Here is a 6,783-nt window from a genome sequence, read left to right as displayed (position 1 = left end):
TCAGAGCCTTATCGCTGCTTCTCTCAGCCTTCCGTACCCTCAGAGTTCTTGGCCGTCGAATCGTTGGTGTCCGGAGTCTCGCCAGCGCCCCCACCTCCAAAGCCCCAAGCTCTAAATGTAGCTAATTGGACTTAAAGAGCTAATGCTTACTGAGAAGAGAGAACAACAGAATGTATGGGGATTAAAAAATTAAAATGGCAAAATAAGCAGCTTAGGTAGCATGGGCATCAACCTCTCGTTAGCTGCGCCGGGGGAAGCAGTTTCTCTGGGTCACACCCTCTCACCCAGTGTCTGACTCATGCAGCTGGGGTCACAAGGAACAAATTGGAGAGTGAGGTGCTGGCTGCCTGAGAACATCTCTCCATGTGTAAAGGGATTGGGGAGGACGGGAGACACATAAGCAGAGGCATAGAAGCCCTTGGTCATTGTTACTTTCATTCCACACTGTGCCTAGGCTGCCAGTCCACATGACCAACACTTCCAATGGGGTAGGAGAACTGGGCTGGACTGGAGAAGGTTTCTCCACACACCATAGCACTGCTGTAGCCCTTTTTACTCCATGGTATCAAAATGCTTTTCAAGGATGTGCATGACTACCCACAGTTTCCAGATGGGGAAACTGAGGCACAGAGCAGTTACGTGACTTGCCTAAGGCTGCATAGCCAACTAGTGGCAACATTGGGAACAGCACCCAGATCTCCCAGTTCTGATCACATGTCACCCACTGGGTCAATGTATTATGCATCCCCCTTTAGCAGCTGGTCCATCCAGGATAATAGCCTACTATTGCTACCTAATAATGGAATTTACTCATTTAGCTCAAGTGGTAGCTGCCAATGCTTTAAAGCTGAAAATACCAGGTTCAAAGCCCAGTGGTGATTCACAAGGGAGCCAGTACATGTTCAGTTTGTATGGTCCAGATCCACAAAAGTATTTAGGCTCCTCACTTCCATTAATCAATGGAAAAAGACTCTTCCCTGGCAGGAGGAGTGCTAGCTCACAACTTGCCGTCTGCTTCTCCAACAGAACTGAATGATTATGGTTTGGATTTGTCCTTGGAAAATCTCCCCACTAATTAGGATGTATGGCTCAACAAGCAACTGGAAATTGAGCCTTATCTCCTTGTAGACCTATTCAATAGCAAGTTTGGTGATTAATATTTCACTTGGAGGCAACACATACTTGTCTAAGTCAAGTGCAAGCACTCAGTATGGCCAATTAATGTTGAACCAAAGAAGCAGCGCATAGGAGAGCTGCCTAAATAATACAGACCATTTATTGAAATCACGAAACCACCCCCAGCGTCTTGCCTCAAAACAATGTGAGTGTAACAAATGTCTAATGTGGTGAAGACCAAAAGCCCTGGGGAAGAGATCAAGTGAATACTTGGGATTAATGACATTCATACATAAATCCTAGGATTCAACAAGCAGAAGAAACTAACTTTTAATCTTCAAAGAACTGCATTGGTTTCTGAATTGAGAGACCAACTGCATGAAAGAAGATCTGATGTCAGCTGATACAAATTATCATAACCCTGTTGAGCTGATGGAGCTACACTGAAATAGGGCCAGATATTCAACTAGTGTAAATGTGCACCAACCTTCAACCAAACCACCCACTTCCATGAACTTGTCTAGTTTCATAAGGTAGGCCAGGTATTTTGGACGAGAGGCTCCCAACCTGGAAATCCCAAGGTGCCATGGAAAACCAGGCCACTGATTCAATAGGCAGGACTCTTCTCTTTCAGTCAGGACTGAACTCACACCTTGACACATTGTGCTGCTGGAGGTGCCAACCTTTGATCAGCTATAACACCAAAGTCTTGACCACTTGCAGTCTTTTAAAGCTCATAAGCTCCCCCCATAACAAAATCTCCACCCATGTGAATCACCAGAAAGAGACATCACTCACAGAAGATCAGTGGTTCCCAAGCTATGCATCACACCTCCAAGTGGGGCTGCACCCTCAGCAGGTGAATATACAAAGCAAATCTGAATACGTCCGGACTCACTCTACAAAATGGGATCCTCTGCGCAGCGTGACCTCGTGTGCACCGTACTTGCAAGGTCAAACGGCCCGGAACATGTCATTTTGTGGAGCACGTATTTCTGTTCGGGGCCCAGGCAGGTGCCGTATGCAATTCAGACTCCAGCAGTGAGTCTAGTGATGTAGTTATGGGGTCACAGGAATCAATAAGTCTCAGAATGGGGTCATGCAGGCAAAAAATTTGGGAACCACTGCAGTAGATGGTACAGACATTCATAATATGGTCATGGTGACACTTGATTCAACCGGACTCCTGGAACCTGGCTCCCTCTTGGTGGGGCTTGCCTGTGCCCAGGGCCGCTGCTGGACTCTTTGGACATAGCTGCTTCTCAATTAGGGTTAAGATAAGCAGTGGCATCTCCCAATGCCTCCTGCTTAGGTCACCAAAATGAAATGTCACTCACGGTAAATTGTGCATATTTGTCTGACCCTTCCACTCCCTTCTCAGAGGAGGAATGGAAGCGTCAACAGTCCTGATATTTAAGTTATCTCTGAGCATCTAATAAAGTTGAAATTTGGCCAGGAAATTTGACTCGAGTCCCTGTTTCTTACAAAAGCAATGACCAAGGCATGATGCTGCTCTGCTCATGAGGTCATAATTTGAAGTGCTTCAGTTGCTGATTTGCCTTGGCTTCTTGATTTCATTTCCTTTGGATCCCATTCTTTTAGAGCGTGTTTTTGGTGCTGTTGCCATCTTTGGGATTAGCATAAACATTCCTCATCGCGTCATTAGCCCTGATGTAATTTACAGAGATTTATCAGCGCTGGACAATTGGAATCAGCAAACTGCATTCCTCCCCTGATTGAGAAAAATTTGATTAACAAGTTCATGGTACATTCATGTTCTCACTTAAACCTTTGGGTTACCCAGAAAGATAGATAAACTGAGCACAGATTAGACGGTTTTGTGGGTAAATCCTTCTTAGAGCTCATCCCCAACCAGAGACATAATTTATCACATGGCACTAATTTTCCCTTCTCAGTCAAATCCCCCGTGAATGGGTCTCAGTCTGGGGCAGCTGGAACGCTAGTTTATTGTGAAGGCTGCAGGCACAAAAAACAGCATGTTGCTTGTTTGCACCTGAAATATTTGTTGATTGTAAACACTGAATTTGCAGCTGCTTTTAGACACTCATTTTTCTTTGAACTTTCTAAAGAGTCTATTTGGATGTGTTCAAAACATAAAAGAAGAAATAAATTAATGAAACATTGCACTTCCACCAGTGCATCTCAAAGATGTTAGTTAATTAACCTCCAGGAGGTCTACATTATTGTTTTCATTTTACCCACAGATGAAATGAGCAAAAAGAGGTTATGACTTGCCTCAGGTCACACACAAAAGTGTCCCTGGCAGAACCAGGGATAGATACCAGGAGGCAGAGCCACAGACGGTGTAAATTGCCAATGGAATGATAACAATTTACACCAGCTGAGGATTTGCACCCAGAAGTACTGACCCCAGTCCTTTGTGCTGACAGTTAGAGGACACAGATTCCCTCCCAGAATTCTGCACTCCATGTTTTTGGGACTAAGGAAACTGTTCTAGTTTTGTTCCATTCAGAATCTGCCTATTGTAATGGAGACAGAACTAAACTCTGGGGGATTTCATGGGGATTAGGAAGCATTCACATGGGATTCAGAATTCAAGATGCTAATCCCCAAACCACACCCACTTCTCAGCAGTTCATTCATGGGCCTCAAGCTTTTTAGACCTACAAAATGCCACTCAAACAGATAAAATCCCAACTTTTACATCAATTTGTGGCTCCATACGCAAAGAAGGAACACACTCATTCATATGCCTTTTATCCTCATCCCATACCCTTCCTATGGTCTCTCTCGCCTGAGTCACAGCTGAAATTGAGATTGTAGACTCCCTGAGGCAAGAGCTGTATCTTTCTAAACCTTCTGTGGAGCACCAGAGAGCTGAAAAATAATTAATAACTACAACAGCCACCCTGTCTGTGATACCATCCTGTGCATGCACCTCACAGCACTTGTTTCTTTACAGAAGGCCTTACATGCCCAGAGGTGCCTTAAAGAAAACTCTGGTAAAGACAGAGCTGTATCTCAGCTGGGCCGTTGAGCTGGAAACAGGGATGGGGGTCGCTGGATCAGGGATAGTGGTTCAGTTCATTACATCAGCCCTAGAATCTGGTTCAGTGCTGTTTAAATACAGCAAATTGAAACATGCTGATAATTTTTCATGCAATTATCATAAAATTGCTGGTCAAAACCTGTTTGGCCAGCCACTCCAGCACTGCAGATGACTTCCCTTTCATGCAATGCAAGGAACTTCTTGAGGGCCTCCTGCATTCTTTGGGCACTGTGCTTATATGGCCATATACAGACCAGCCCAATCTCTCCCCGACTCCCCAGTTCAATGACTCAGGACCAGAGAGGTGTATCACACAGAACAGGGGTAAGACATCCCATGGGCCTGATTGGCTCACCCTCAAAGCATGAACAACTCCACTGCCATCCGTGTTGGCAGCGGGGATCAGGAAAACTGTGCAGTCCTCTATACCCTCACGCTCTGCCCCATTGTGCCCCCCACTGGCAGCCCCTTTGGGGTCCCAAGAATGCTAAATTGCCAGCCTTGCCTAAAGCCCTGAAATGAAAAAAAAAAAAACTACAGTAAAAATTAGGGGTTTTTACAAATCAGTTTTCTTTTAAAAAACCAAAACAAAAAAACCCTATCATTGAAAAAAAAAAATAATTAAATAGAAAAAAAGTGTAAACGCGCTAAACAGTTTTAGAGCGACAAAGTGGGGGCGGTAATCCCTTATATTGGACCAGCTTCTGTTGATGAAAGAGCAAAGCTTCCACCGAGCTCCTGTGCTGGTGTGGGGCTTTTATTAAAAAAAAAAAAAAAAAAAAGTTTTTGGAGAACGATGAAGTTTCTGTCCCAGTTGGGATTCGAACCTGTAAACCAGGCTCTGCCCCGCCCCGCCGCGGCCGCCATCGTGGGTGAGGCGGATAGGCGCTGTGAGCGGCCGCGGCCACCTTCAAAATGGCCAGTAAATGTATCTGCTGTTTGGAGACCGCTGATTCGGCTAATATGTTACGGGTTGTTGGCGTGTGAGGGGCTTTTTCAGGCCAATGCAACAGTTAGGCTCTTCGCAGCCGAAAGCAGGATCCAGCGTATTTTTAGGAGCTAAAATTCAGCACACCCTTGTATCCGAATCAGCTGACTCCTTCATTCTGATTGGCTAAAAGGGATGAATATATTAGAGCATGCGAGCCGGGTAACAGCCTAGTGTTATTCGCTTTATTGAATTATTTGGCTTCTGAATCAGAGTACCAAGGGACAATCGCAGGTTAATTCAATACGTATTACTTTCATGAATCAGTTGAAATGTTATTATTTGACTCTCCTTGCTACTTAATATCTTTTACATGGCATTTCCATAATCACCGTAACTGAGAAAATTTTAATATTCTAGTGGTTTAAAAACGTAGGGCCTGCCTCTTTGGGTGTGTTGTATGAAAGGAGAGAAGGTTAGCACTCCCCTTGATAAGGATGGAAGAGGTCCTAGTGACCTTTACAACACGCATATGGTTAAGGCATTGCCACTTACTTCGTGGCATCTAACCAAGTTTTTTGTTTTGTTTTTGCTGTCATAGGCCAGTCGAGCACAATAACCGTTGCAGTGGGCAAGGCTGTTTGACTTTATTGCTGCATTTCACAAATGATGCCTTTTTTTTTTTTCCAGTGGCACTTTGGTTTTAGCATAATCCCATATTATCATAAAAAATACCCCAAGTAAAACAGCAGAGCATATTAGCGCAGCAAGGCCCTTGGCCCTGGCTGATCTTCAGTTCTGTCAAGCGTGGGTTTTATGCATTATCATGTCCAGGGTTTGAAAACAGAAATAAATGTTAATAATAGCTAGTTACAGAGTAGCAGCCGTGTTAGTCTGTATTCGCAAAAAGAAAAGGAGTACTTGTGGCACCTTAGAGACTAACAAATTTATTAGAGCATAAGCTTTCGTGAGCTACAGCTCACTTCATCGGATGCATTTGGATGCATCCGATGAAGTGAAGTGAGCTGTAGCTCACGAAAGCTTATGCTCTAATAAATTTGTTAGTCTCTAAGGTGCCACAAGTACTCCTTTTCTAATAGCTAGTTAAAAATCCCATTTTAACAGGGAAAACTGAGAATTTGCATCAAAGAAATTACTCCCTTTTTACAGTGCGATATAACCCACCCCTTCATCCAGGTGATGCCCAAACACCTTAACTATATAGTCAGACTATGGTACAGTGGCTGAATGTGTGTGATGGGTTAAAAAAAAAAGGGGGGGGGGAATCATTGTATAGATACATGGAGAAGTCCTGGTATACAATGGAGGGTATTTCACATTGCTCATAATTTGCAATCCGCATTTGCTATGTATTAGACTATTTTATCTCTTGTTATTTATAGTATGGTAGTGCCCATCAGGCACTATGCAAACATCAACAAAAGTGGCTGAAAAGCTTAAATATTTTTAAAAGACCTAAATGCCATTGAAAAACTCCAGTAGACGACACAATAATTTAACAGAGATTAGATCATTCATGGAAGAGTCTAGCTCATTCTAAATCAGACTGGCTAGGATGCCAAAACCCAGGAGTTTTGATAAAAAACTAAGGAACAAACCATTTTTGTTTTGGTCTCAGCAATCATAGCGGTGGTGACACACATACAGCCTTGTCTTTATCAAGACCACAACTCTGTGCCCCACAAGA

The 6,783-nt window shown here is 43.7% G+C and overlaps 1 non-coding gene across 1 annotated transcript; it reads left to right on the top strand.

The window, feature by feature from the left end:
• Nucleotides 1-5,528: 5,528 nt before the first annotated feature.
• Nucleotides 5,529-5,656, top strand: LOC119844433. The gene has a single exon (XR_005289262.1). It is a non-coding gene; the product is annotated as a U6atac minor spliceosomal RNA (small nuclear RNA).
• The last annotated feature ends 1,127 nt before the right edge of the window (nucleotides 5,657-6,783 follow it).

This window comes from Dermochelys coriacea, chromosome 16, assembly GCF_009764565.3.
Source record: "Dermochelys coriacea isolate rDerCor1 chromosome 16, rDerCor1.pri.v4, whole genome shotgun sequence".
Taxonomy (NCBI): Eukaryota; Metazoa; Chordata; order Testudines; family Dermochelyidae; genus Dermochelys; species Dermochelys coriacea.
This window is presented reverse-complemented; position numbering and strand designations above follow the sequence as displayed.